The following is a 13,596-nucleotide window of genomic DNA, read 5'->3' as shown; positions in this document are numbered from 1 at the left end:
ATTTGAGTAAAGGAAAGTCAGAATATTACTCTGAATGAGTAACATAAAAGCTGATAAACCATTAGTAACAATTCCAGGGCTGCAGACAACATCAGACTACCAAGCTTTTGTTTTACATGGAAGTTTGGTTTGGCTTTTACAATGGATTTATGGAAATGAGAATTCTATAATTATACTTCCATAAAGGGAGCAGTCGGGGGAAAAATAAATCCTGGTGGTGTGATACGCCTTGACTTTAAAGATGGTGCGGTTTTTAATTCCCGGTGTGTGGCATGCTAGTAAATGTCAAGAAGAATATGCGATCAGAAAGCCGATATGCTATTCTTTGTGATCCAATAAAACTGATTTCCAAATTATTTTATACAATTTAAATGTGTCACAGCATTCTTTCCTTCTCCAAATTTAAATAAACAGAAGATCTTGGGTTTGGACCTTGAAGTAATAAATGACATATCTTTTTGCAAGAGGATGCTCTTGTTCACTGATTCCCATGTAATGGACACTTTATAGTTGCTGTGTTGAGATTTTGGACACTCTAGAGTCACATCACTTTTTCACATGTATAAAATGCAGTGGAACTAAAAGTAGGGCACATACCATGAACGCTGTTTTTAGTTGTTCCATTGCCGATACATTGACACTCTCTTACAAAAACAAAATGTTTGCAGCCATTTTGATTTTAGGCAAAAAAATTTATTTTTTTTTTTGCAGAAAACTCTGGTGCAAGTTTGCCAAAGTTGGCCAAATGTACCAAACCTCCAGCAGCGTTCTGGCAGTAATGAGATGTTCACCGCTGGTTCACCACCACAGCTTGTCAGTAGGGATAAACTTCTCGTAACCTTCTGGTAACGTGTTTGGCTTTCGTGGCAAACATGTCCGCTTATGTTTTGCCAGTGCCATATGTTTTAGGTTTCTGGTAGACAGTTGTGTTTAATCTATGGCAATGCTCCCACAAAGTTGCACCAAGGTCATATTTTCATGTACAAATCAGATTTTGTGGAAAGTTGTGGTGCATTTCTTTGTAGAAAACTTAGGGCAGGTTTGCTGAAATGTTTACAGTTTGCAGTATGTTTGCCACAAGTTCATATTTTATGTGGTGATGGTCTGCAATGTTACCTCACAACTAAAAGGTTCTGGGTTCAAACCTGTTGGTTGGCTGTTCTTTCTGGCCCTGCATGGATTTACTTTGGGTGGTCCAGCTTTCTTCCACAGTCCAAAGACATGCATGGTAGGTTAACTGGTGATCCTCTGAACAATCAAGTGAGTTTAGCTGATGGATGAACAGTTTTTGAGTCTCAATCTGACCAAAATATTTGCAAAAATACATAAAATACAATTTTGTAGCAAACAATGAACATTTTGGCAAACCTGTGGCAGAAAAAGAACTTAAAATGAATAGTTTGCCATTGGCTTTCCAGAAAATTAGCCAGAGGAAACTAATTCGTCATACGGGAAACTCTGCAGATACACACAGTGGTTACAAATATAGTGCAGTAAAAATAAGGACTGATTTTGGACACAAGCCTTTAGTAGCATCCAATACAATCACAAAGTTAGTGTGTAACACATATAATGATTACAATTGTCATTACAATTGTATCATTACAATTCTTCCTGAAGGGAACATCTATATATATATATATATATATATATATATATATATATATATATATATGAAATTTTATGGTAGTGTTATGACTGCGGTCGTTATTGTAGTTTCCTGTGCTGCCTGTGTCCTTTTTATATCCCTATCATGTATGCAAATAGGGCTGCGCTGCACCACGGCCACGGTTGGTCGCCAGGATAACGGCTCGGCACTGGATTGGTTAGCTGTACCAGGAAGACCGCGATATAAAGGCGGAACCGTGACGTCGACTCCGGGTCAGAGGGTCCGAGGGCGTGGCTACATCCTACCCTGCTTCCAACCTACACGTCAGCACACTTGGGTTCCAGTGATCAGCTGCGATTTAGGGATTTAATATTGAGTGATCGCAGTGAGCAGCCACCTTTTGTTTAACCGGCTTTTTCTCATGTTTAAGTTAGGATAGGGAGGTTAGACTTTGTTGTTCTTTTTACCTTTTTGTTTTTGGCAGATCAGTTTTGGGTTAATCGTTTAGTGGCGTTTTGTTTGTTGTTTTGGTTTTGCTCACTGTCGCTTTCAGTTACCAGTCCCCCATTGTTTCAGTTCTTAAAATTTGTTGAGAAATAAATACCTAAATTTTATGCGAAAACGTGTGTTGGAAATGCTTGGGACCAGGGGAAGGATGCCTCTTCGTGTTACGCACAGTGACCCCGAGGCTGGGCGTAACAGTAGTTTATCTTGTATTTTGTCACATATTTTGCTCTAAAACTTATTTGTCATCTTCTGGTAGCACTGTATGAAAAATGAACCAACAAAGTCACATGGATTCATTCTCTGTGATCCATTAATGTTTTGTATGAGGTTTCATAGCAACTCATCCATTAGTTGTTCAGATATTTCAGCCTGGATCAGACCAACCGAAAGGCAAACATCTCTGTCCCTGGAACTGCTAAAAACCTGTTTCTGCATGAGTTTCTTATCTATAATATCATTAGTTAATGGCTGAATAATTTCAAGGTTTTAAACAATCTGGAAAACTTATTGAAACGGATGAATCAATGTCAGTAATTAGTATCAAAATTCAGTTTCAGGTCAGGAAGTCAGGAATTCAAGGATCACGTCATCGGCTACTGAATACACTGTCCTCCCAAAGGGATTACCGACTTTACTTTGGCTTTAAAATGTCAATATTTCAAGTGGAGTATTGAGTAACACGTGCCCCAGTGACATTTTTATTTCTTGTAATTCTACACTTTTATTTTGTGGAATAAAAAATGAAAATGTTTTTTCATTTTTTATTCCACAAAATAAAAAGCATAGCAACTCATCCATTAGTTGTTCAGATATTTCAGCCTGGATCAGACCAACCGAAAGGCAAACATCTCTGTCCCTGGAACTGCTAAAAACCTGTTTCTGCATGAGTTTCTTATCTATAATATCATTAGTTAATGGCTGAATAATTTCAAGGTTTTAAACAATCTGGAAAACTTATTGAAACGGATGAATCAATGTCAGTAATTAGTATCAAAATTCAGTTTCAGGTCAGGAAGTCAGGAATTCAAGGATCACGTCATCGGCTACTGAATACACTGTCCTCCCAAAGGGATTACCGACTTTACTTTGGCTTTAAAATGTCAATATTTCAAGTGGAGTATTGAGTAACACGTGCCCCAGTGACATTTTTATTTCTTGTAATTCTACACTTTTATTTTGTGGAATAAAAAATGAAAAAACATTTTGATGGCAATTTGTTGTGGCAGACTGCAAATTCTGAATTGAATGTAACATTTTCAGTCTTTTACTATGTTCAGGGACAAGGCTGATTATCGCAACGTTAGCTTTAGCGTGGTGACCAAATGGGTTTATTTTATTCACTTGCAGTGTGATTAATGTGGATATTTAAATCAAATATCCTCCTTTTCAGAGACAGACTCTGTTGTGTTCATGTCGCTAAGCAATAGAAGGATATTACAGTGGTCCTTTCAGCACAGGTCTGCTTTTCATCATTTTGATCGTCGGGTCTTTGAACTTGTCATTTTTTTAACTCTGGCATTTTGAGAGTCAAAAAACATTTTCTGAAATGCGACACGGCAGCTGCGCTTTAAGGAAAATTCACTTAAAAAACAGACATTAGTATTTGAAATGCTTTTCTGTGTGTGTCTGATTGAGGAAAACCTTGAGAAAAACACTTTAGACTGACTGGAAAAATGTACCCAAATTCTACGAACAAACAGTCTACACCAGAGAATCCACCTTCATTTCAACAAAATTCAAATAAACATTTACATACTTCTGAAATAATTTACAAGGCTGCACATCACTTTTGTGCCATGAATCACAGAATCAGATTTGTCTCAAGAGGTTTTACTTAAAGTGCTTTAAAAATAAACCATCATTGTTTGCTGACATGCCACCGTATCGAGCATCCCTCAGCGGTCGGGAGTCTCGGCCAGGTCCTTACACCTAGAACACCCAGGCTCACAGAAACCCTACTGTGATTCTTATGTAACATGTTGCTCCAGACATTTAATTACATCCATTTGAGAATCCATTCATTATGTCTTCTTTCTAGAAGTATGGATTCGTGCCAATGGCATTTACATGGTGAAAAGCCATGGAAAATCTCCTTGTTAAGGAGGATAATTGAGCTTCTGCGGTCGCCTTATATTTACTTCTCCTGTTGTGTCTGTTTACAATGAGGCTTTAACCCTTTAAGACCCACCATTGTCCAAGTCCGCCAGGACATATTTTTACATTTTTACATGCTGTAGTGCCATTTTTGGAGTATTTATATTTGCTTTACATCAAAATAACCCTGATATCCCAAATTTTAATATGTATTGACTTATGTCTTAACTACTACAAAAAAATTGCTTAAAAGTGCAATAAACCTTAAAAAAATTAAAATCGTTTTTGTTTTTTTCACATATATTTCAAAATACAGAAATTGCATAGCTGTAAATTTGTAAATGTAAAAAAGTTGCACAATATCCTTTGGAACCACAGGAAATTCATTTGGAGTCTGTACATAATTTGCTTTTTGAGATATGGTCAATTTTGTAACCTGTAAAAAAAACGAAAATAAACAAAACTGCAAAATTTGCAGAGACAACATCAACATCAAAACAAATTATTTACAATAGTGCAATCAAATTTGTAAGTGTGCCAGATACTTATGAACACACATATTTTATGTACAAAACCATGGTCAGACCATAAAAAGTGCATTTGAAAATAAAAGAAAATCGTTTTTACTGAGTTGAATCAGAAACAGTATTTTGATGGTCTCCTGGTCCAAGTACTTGGACAGGTCTGATGGAGAAGGGCTGTCCACATATTCTGACGGAGGTGGCTGGACACCTGGCCTCCTTTTCGGCAGGAAATGTGGCAGAGAAGGTAAGCTGTCAGGTTCCTTCTCAGTTTTCCAGCCAGCTGTAGAGAGCGCCTCTGGCCCGGATCGCTCGCTGGTGGAGCGGCTGCTGCAGCGTCTCCTGGCTGGAGGACGGTCTGTCCCTCTACATCTCGCTGGGTACCAGGACAGCAGGAGACCTCCATTCTCTCCTCTTCCTCCTCCTCCTCCTTCCCAACATTGTAAATGCTGCACACAGAAAAAGTTACGTGGTACGTTAGCTGTGCGCAGCACATGACTTGTAAAAATGATGCGTATTTTGCGCGGAATGCTTTCGGCGGCGTTACATGTATATTATACTTTCTTTACTTTTCTCCAACTCAAAACAAACAACTTCTCATGAATACAGACTTACATGTCACTGGAATGATCACTTCCTTCGATAAGATCGGCTTCATCCGCGCTGGTGGTAGAATCCGGGCCAGACCAGTGGCTGGACTCTTCATCCGACGCTGTAGTTTGCTGGAGAGCTTCACGCCAGATGTAAAATAGTTTGGTGCGACCAGGTTTTCGCGGCTCCTCAACTAATGTGTGGAAGTGTGTCAAAGGTGTGTGTGGTCGGTCCGTGTACGGATCTGGTAATTGGATTTTCCGTTCTGAAACAACGGGTATTGAAAAACAAAAAACGAGTGGTTATTTGATTTTCGTTTTAAAATACAAAAATTTAAATTGAAATACAAGGCGTTTTTCCTTTTCATGATCAAAAAGGGATGTACGATTTTTTTTAAATGCTTTGATTTTCGTTTTATATTTAGAATAACAAGAAAGCAAAATCAGTAAGAGACAGAAACGAAAAAAGGTCCGTATTTTCATTTTCTGAGACCGGAAGTGGTCATCAGCAAGTGTGGAGCCAAACGACAACAAGATTCTCAGAGGGCGGAGCCAGAGAGCAGCGATTGGTCAGACTGACTGAGAGCCAGAGAGCAGTGATTGGTCAGACCATAGATAATATAGAAGACAGCGCGCTAGCGTATCTAGTCTTCTATATATCTATGGTCGGCACGTCTGGTAGCATCTCTGGCTGCTGTTGATCTTGTTTTTGGAGTAAAACACGGTAAGAAGATAAATACTTCTAACCAGTAGCGTTGTTTTGTTGTACGTTAAGTCAGCGACTTGTGAAGAGTTGTGTTTTGTCGTGTTTGAGCAGTTGGTCCGGACGCGTTAGCTAGCTAAGCGGCTAAGTTAGCTAGCGGGCTAATCAACACAGGTGGCTAACTTACCGCTGAACACCTGTGTTAGTTGCTGCTGCAGCTGTCCGTCATTAATAGACTGACCTTCTCAACCTGTATTTCTCTGCTGTGTATTTTAGGTTTTAAAAAAGTTATTTTTCTTTAAGGTTAACTGAAACCCGTTGAGCTGCACTGAAGTTTAACATTCAGCTGGTTTGAATTAAACTGCGCTTAACTTAACATTGTGCAACATTACCTCTCTGAATCTCTATAATTTCATTAAATTCCTTCTCTCCTCCACTGCTCAAGTTCAATCCAGTATATAAAATGATATTAATAGTGAATAAACTAACAACCAGCCATTGTATTTATTTATTACTGTATGTATTTGTAGTAAAACATGAGTTGAAACATTCTACTTTTGGATCTAGAACTGCACAAGTCGTTCATTTTCAGTCACCTGACGAGTTAAACTCCCCTTTTTATGTGAGGTTGAAGCAGAAAGTCTGAGTTAACAAAGAAAGTTGTTTATAATTTGTGATACCTGTTATCTCTGACTGAGGCTTTAGTTTTTTTTGAGCTGATTTACACGTAGAAACTTTGTTCAGGAAAATTTCTCAGTAGCTCAGAGGACAGGCTGCTTTTTACACAACCTTGTAAGAGAATGTCTGTCAATGCTTTCAGCAGAATTTAGAAACACAACACTTCCTAAACAGATATTTTGAGGCTGTGAGTCTGACGTTTGAGAGTATATCTGTGTGTTTGTTTGTGGTCTTTCTGTTTCTAGGTGGAAGCTGAATTAGTGAGGATGACTCCTGCTCCTGTCATCTCTAAGCTCCTCACACATCTTTACCTGCACATGAGGAAAATCACTCCTGTAGAATGCAGGTATGTTTGTCATTATTATAAAAAGATGTTGCCTGGTGACCTGTCAGAAACCCATCATACAGAGTCAGCCAAAATAATGTTTACACACATCAGGAAAAGAAAAACTTGCATAAATATTTCAATATTAAATTTATTCAGACATCACGAGATTAATAAAAGTTATCTTTGGCCTCTACAATTACAAGAGGTGCTCAAAGTGGTGGCCACTGGCTTCCAGACATTTCTGTTGTGTTGTAGACGTCACTTGTTGATGCTCCATTCATGAGGGTAATGCCATCTGTTGGGAAAACATCGTACAACAGGACACAGAGTTATCGTGATTTGATAAAACTTAAAAAGAGGAATCTATATGTGTAGAAGTACTTATACAAATGAAATATTTTTAAAAGTTTTTCTTTTCCTGATGTGTGTCTACATTATTCTGGCTGACTCTGACTCTCTGAACTTAATGAGAACAAAACTGTCATTTAATTGTTGCTCTGAAAGCTTCTTTAGTGAAAACCAGCTGGTGTTCTGCTTTGAAACAAACTGCTGTTGAGGTCTGTGTTTTTAGGTTTAACCCCACAGTTTCTGAATGAACTGATGGTTTGGTTTTTTTTCTTGATCAATGTGGACGTTATAATTGATGGTAACATTTACTGATCATATAATCAGCATGACAATATAACAGTACAACATTCTGACCACCTGACTAATACTGTGTTGGTCCCTTTATGCTGCTAAAACTCCTCTGATCCAGTGGTTCATCAGAACCTCTGGGGATGTCCTGTGGATTCTGTGGATCCTGTGGGTTGCAGGGTGGGTCCTACCTGGACCAGGCTGATCCTGGACCATCCCACAGATGCTCAATCAGATCTGGATGTGGGGAGTGTGGAACCCAGGTGAACAGCTTAGCTCTGTCGTGTTCCTCGGACCACTCCTGAGCAGTTTTAGTTCTTCCTGCTGAGGGTGGCAGCTGGCATCAAGGACTGCTGTTGCCATGGAGACTAGGGGGTTGTTTGTCCTGCAGTGTTTAGGTGGTGGTACATGTCAAACATCCACATGAACGTCAAGGTTTCCCAGCAGAACGTTGCATTAGAACAAGATGATGGATGTTGTTCTCTTCAGCTGTCAGTGGTCAGAATGTTGTGGCTGATCAGTGGATCTGTCTGCCTTTACTCTGACATCCAGAGTTATACAAAAGTGTAGTATGTGTGCAGTGCAGAAGAGATTTACTTTATTGTATGCAGTTTTAGTGGTCCCATCAGAGAAAATCATATCCATATACAGATTTTTATTAATTCCAGGGCTGGTTCAGTAAAGATTATAATAAGAACTACATCAGATAATTCTTTGTTGCAGTTGGAATTTTGCAGCCTGAGAGATGGTTGAGAAGGTTTGCAGTTCTTGTTTTAGCAAAATATGTTATAATAGAAGATCTTTATTGTCATTGTACATGAAATTATCTGCAAACCAGCAAAGTGTATCAGTCTGAGGTATCTAAAAATAAATAAAGAAAAATGCTTCTAAAGCCAATAATAAACGGAATATTTTGAGGGAATATTCTAAAAAGGAAAGAAAAGCTCCATTTTCACTCCTCTCAGGATAAACTGTCATTAAAATTGACTTTAAATTTAGCTTCAACACAAGATAAAAACATTTACTTTCATTACTGATATTGTCAAGTTTTAATAAAGTTCATGCTACTTTTATAAAATGATGAAAGTGAATAAATTGTATTTCTGTGATCTGTGTTTGATTTCTGTCTTTTCTCCTGTCATCCAGATGTTCAGAGGGAGATGATGCCACATCTGGTCCAGCTGATGGAAGGTCTTGAAGTTCTCTGACTGGCCTCGACTGAAGATGGTCGTCTCACTGGATTTAAGGTTCAGATGCTCAGTAACAAACTCCACCAATGAGCCAACAGGGAAGCTTTAGGTTTATTAAATGTTGCTATGAAGGTATCGCTGTTTTTCTTTGTGAATGCAATGTGCTCCAACTGAAACTTGAATTAGAACTTAGAAGTAAATCCTTCCATCTGAAAGGATTTAGTTGCATTAATAACCTCATAACATTCTAATTTTTATTTCCAGTCTTGGTTGGAAATAGAATCTCTGTATTGATTCAGGTAAAAACTGAACTTCACAGCATGTTGGAGCAAAACAACCAGATGAAAACTGTGATGGTGTTGGATTGTCAGACCAGTAATGTTGCAGCTCAAAGCAGCTTTTCTATCTCAGTTCATTCTGACATTCAGCTATGAATCAACACAGCAGATGGTGATCCATGCTGTGGAAGTCTCACATCTCCTGATTTAATGGAGCTGCTTTGCACTTTTTACACTGTTTATTCACCAACACTTTATTTAATAAAAGTCCCATCTAGTTTTTATGAGGAATGTGATGTTTTAATTTCTCTGTGAATAACTGCAGTCTAATGGAACAGCTGGAGTTGTAACATCTGTCCTGATATTGATCATGAAGTATTGATCAGAATACTTATGGTTAGCAGTCATCCCTGAAGTTTTACATTAAAATCTTTACTTGTGTTGTGAACTTTGGTAAGAAGCAGAAACGTTAGCTGTTGCCATGGATACATGAGTGTTAAATTCTGTCCATGTTTCCATTTTGGGAAATGTCAGTCCAGTTCCAGAATGTGGAGGAATTTAGGTCTCACAATCACAGACAACAAATATTATCTGAAAGTCGGGTTATTGTTGTTTATCAGCACAATACAAAAAGATTAATGTTAGAAATATTCCAGTTAAGACTCTAGAATATCATGATTTATGTAAATTTACCTCAATAATATGAATGTTCAGGTTAAGATTGTGCAGTGATATTTATTATGTAAGTTTAGCTGATTAAAGTTTATGACTCTGCACTAAAATATTATTTAATTATCATTATTTAAATCATCATTATTATAATATTTAGTGCAGAGTCATAAACTTTAATCAGCTAAACTTACATAATAAATATCACTGTACAATCTTAACCTGAACATTCATATTATTGAGGTAAATTTACATAAATCATGATATTCTAGAGTCTTAACTGGAATATTTCTAACATTAATCTTTTTGTATTGTGCTGATAAACAACAATAACCCGACTTTCAGATAATATTTGTTGTCTGTGATTGTGAGACTAAATTCCTCCACATTCTGGAACTGGACTGAATTTCCCAAAATGGAAACATGGACAGAATTTAACACTCATGTATCCATGGCAACGCTAACGTTTCTGCTTCTTACCAAAGTTCACAACACAAGTAAAGATTTTAATATAAAACTTCAGGATGACTGCTGACCAGAAGTATTCTGATCAATACTTCATGATCAATATCAGGACAGGATGTTACAACTCCAGCTGTTGCATTAGACTGCAGTTATTCACAGAGAAATTAAAACATCACATTCCTCATAAAAACTAGATGGGACTTTTATTAAATAAAGTGTTGGTGAATAAACAGTGTAAAAAGTGCAACGCAGCTCCATTTAGAATCAGGAGATGTGAGACTTCCACAGCATGGATCACCATCTGCTGTGTTGATTCATAGCTGAATGTCAGAATGAACTGAGGATAGAAAAGCTGCTTTGAGCTGCAACATTACGTCTGACAATCCAACACCATCACAGTTTTCATCTGGTTGTTTTGCTCCAACATGCTGTGAAGTTCAGTTTTTTACCTGAATCAATACAGAGATTCTATTTCCAACCAAGACTGAAATAAAAATTAGAATGTTATGAGGTTATTAATGCAACTAATCCTTTCAGATGGAAGGTGAGGGGATTTACTTCTAAGTTCTAATTCAAGTTTCAGTTGGAGCTCATTGCATTCATAAAGAAAAACAGCGATACCTTCATAGCAACATTTAATAAACCTCGAAGCTTCCCTGTTTGGCTCATTGGTGGAGTTTGTTACTGAGCATCTGAACCCTTAAATCCAGTGAGACGACCATCTTCAGTGGAGGCCAGTCAGAGAACTTCAAGACCTTCCATCAGCTGGACCAGATGTGGCATCATCTCCTCTGAACATCTGGATGACAGGAGAAAAGACAGAAATCAAACACAGATCACAGAATACAATTTATTCACTTTCATCATTTTATAAAGAAGTAGCATGAACTTATTAAAACTTGACATCAGTAATGAAAGTAAATGTTTTTTATCTTGTGTTGAAGCTAAATTTAAAGTCAATTTTTAATGACAGTTTATCCTAGAGAGGAGTGGACAATGAGCTTTTCTTTCCTTTTTAGGAATATTCCCTCAAAATATCCGTTTATTATTGGCTATAGAAGCATTTTTCTTTACTTTATTTATTAGATACCTCAGACTGATACACTTTGCTGGTTTGCAGATAATTTCATGTACAATGGACAATAAAGAACTTCTATTATAACATATTTTGCTAAAACAAGAGACTGCAAACCTCTCAACCATCTCTCAGGCTGCAAAATTCCAACTGCAACAAAGAATTATCTGATGTAGTTCTTATTATAAATCTTTACTGAACCAGCCCCTGGAATTAATAAAAATCTGTATATGGATATGATTTTCTCTGATGTGGACCACTAAAACTGCATTACAATAAAGTAAATCTCTTCTGCCACTGCACACATACTACACTTTTTGTATAACTCTGGATGTGCAGAGTAAAGGCAGACAGGATCCACCAGATCAGCCACAACATTCTGACCACTTGACAAGCTGAAGAGAACAACATCCATCATCTTGTTCTAATGCAACGTTCTGCTGGGAAACCTTGACGTTCATGTGGATGTTTGACATGTACCACACCTAAACACTGCAGGACAAACAACCCCCCTAGTCTCCATGGCAACAGCAGTCCTTGATGCCAGCTGCCACCCTCAGCAGGGAAGAACTAAAACTGCTCAGGAGTGGTCCGGAGGAACACGACAGAGCTTAAGCTGTTCACCTGGGCTCCACACTCCCACATCCAGATCTGATTGAGCATCTGTGGGGATGGTCCAGGATCAGCCTGGTCTAGGTAGGACCCACCCTGCAACCCACAGGATCCACAGAATCCACAGGACATCCCCAGAGGTTCTGATGAACCACTGGATCAGAGGAGTTTTAGCAGCATAAAGGGACCAACACAGTATTAGTCAGGTGGTCAGAATGTTATACTGTTATATTGTCATGCTGATTATATGATCAGTAAATGTTACCATCAATTATAACGTCCACATTGATCAAGAAAAAAAACCAAACTAATCAGTTCATTCAGAAACTGTGGGGGTTTAAACCTAAAACACAGACCTCAACAGCAGTTTGTTTCAAAGCAGAACACCAGCTGGTTTTCACTTAAAGAAGCTTTCAGAGCAACAATTAAATGACAGTTTTGTTCTCATTAAGTTCAGAGAGTCAGAGTCAGCCAGAATAATGTAGACACACATCAGGAAAAGAAAAAACTTTTAAAAATATTTCATTTGTATAAGTACTTCTTACACATATAGATACCCTCTTTTTAAGTTTGTCAAATCACGATAAACTCTGTGTCCTGTTGTACGATGTTTTTCCCAACAGATGGCCTACCCTCATGAATGGAGCATCAACAAGTGACGTCTACAACACAACAGAAATGTCTGGAAGCCAGTGGCCACCACTTTGAGCACCTCTTGTAATTGTAGAGGCCAAGATAACTTTTATTAATCTCGTGATGTCTGAATAAATTTAATATTGAAATATTTATGCAAGTTTTTCTTTTCCCTGATGTGTGTAAACATTATTTTGGCTGACTCTGTATGATGGGTTTCTGACAGGTCACCAGGCAACATCTTTTTATAATAATGACAAACATACCTGCATTCTACAGGAGTGATTTTCCTCATGTGCAGGTAAAGATGTGTGAGGAGCTTAGAGATGACAGGAGCAGGAGTCATCCTCACTAATTCAGCTTCCACCTAGAAACAGAAAGACCCACAAACAAACACACTGATATACTCTCAAACGTCAGACTCACAGCCTCAAAATATCTGTTTAGGAAGTGTTGTGTTTCTAAATTCTGCTGAAAGCATTGACAGACATTCTCTTACAAGGTTGTGTAAAAAGCAGCAGTCCTCTGAGCTACTGAGAAATTTTCCTGAACAAAGTTTCTACGTGTAAATCAGCTCAAAAAAAACTAAAGCCTCAGTCAGAGATAACAGGTATCACAAATTATAAACAACTTTCTTTGTTAACTCAGACTTTCTGCTTCAACCTACATAAAAAAGGGGAGTTTAACTCGTCAGGTGACTGAAAATGAACGACTTGTGCAGTTCTAGATCCAAAAGTAGAATGTTTCAACTCATGTTTTACTACAAATACATACAGTAATAAATAAATACAATGGCTGGTTGTTAGTTTATTCACTATTAATATCATTTTATATATTGGATTGAACTTGAGCAGTGGAAGGAGAGAAGGAATTTAATGAAATTATAGAGATTCAGAGAGGTAATGTTGCACAATGTTAAGTTAAGCGCAGTTTAATTCAAACCAGCTGAATGTTAAACTTCAGTGCAGCTCAACGGGTTTCAGTTAACCTTAAAGAATAAATAACTTT

General features: G+C 37.7%; 1 long non-coding RNA gene across 2 annotated transcripts; it reads left to right on the top strand.

The window, feature by feature from the left end:
• Positions 1 to 5,176: 5,176 nt before the first annotated feature.
• Positions 5,177 to 9,134, top strand: LOC129347704 (uncharacterized). Of its 2 annotated transcripts, XR_008599933.1 has the most exons (4): positions 5,177 to 6,045; positions 6,948 to 7,048; positions 7,788 to 7,929; positions 8,813 to 9,134. It is a non-coding gene; the product is annotated as an uncharacterized LOC129347704 (long non-coding RNA). The 2 variants fall into 2 exon arrangements; XR_008599932.1 differs by having other exon boundaries at positions 5,544 to 7,048; positions 8,813 to 9,133.
• Positions 9,135 to 13,596: the final 4,462 nt, after the last annotated feature.

The sequence above is a fragment of the Amphiprion ocellaris genome, chromosome 20, assembly GCF_022539595.1.
Source record: "Amphiprion ocellaris isolate individual 3 ecotype Okinawa chromosome 20, ASM2253959v1, whole genome shotgun sequence".
NCBI classification, from domain to species: Eukaryota; Metazoa; Chordata; class Actinopteri; family Pomacentridae; genus Amphiprion; species Amphiprion ocellaris.
This window is presented reverse-complemented; position numbering and strand designations above follow the sequence as displayed.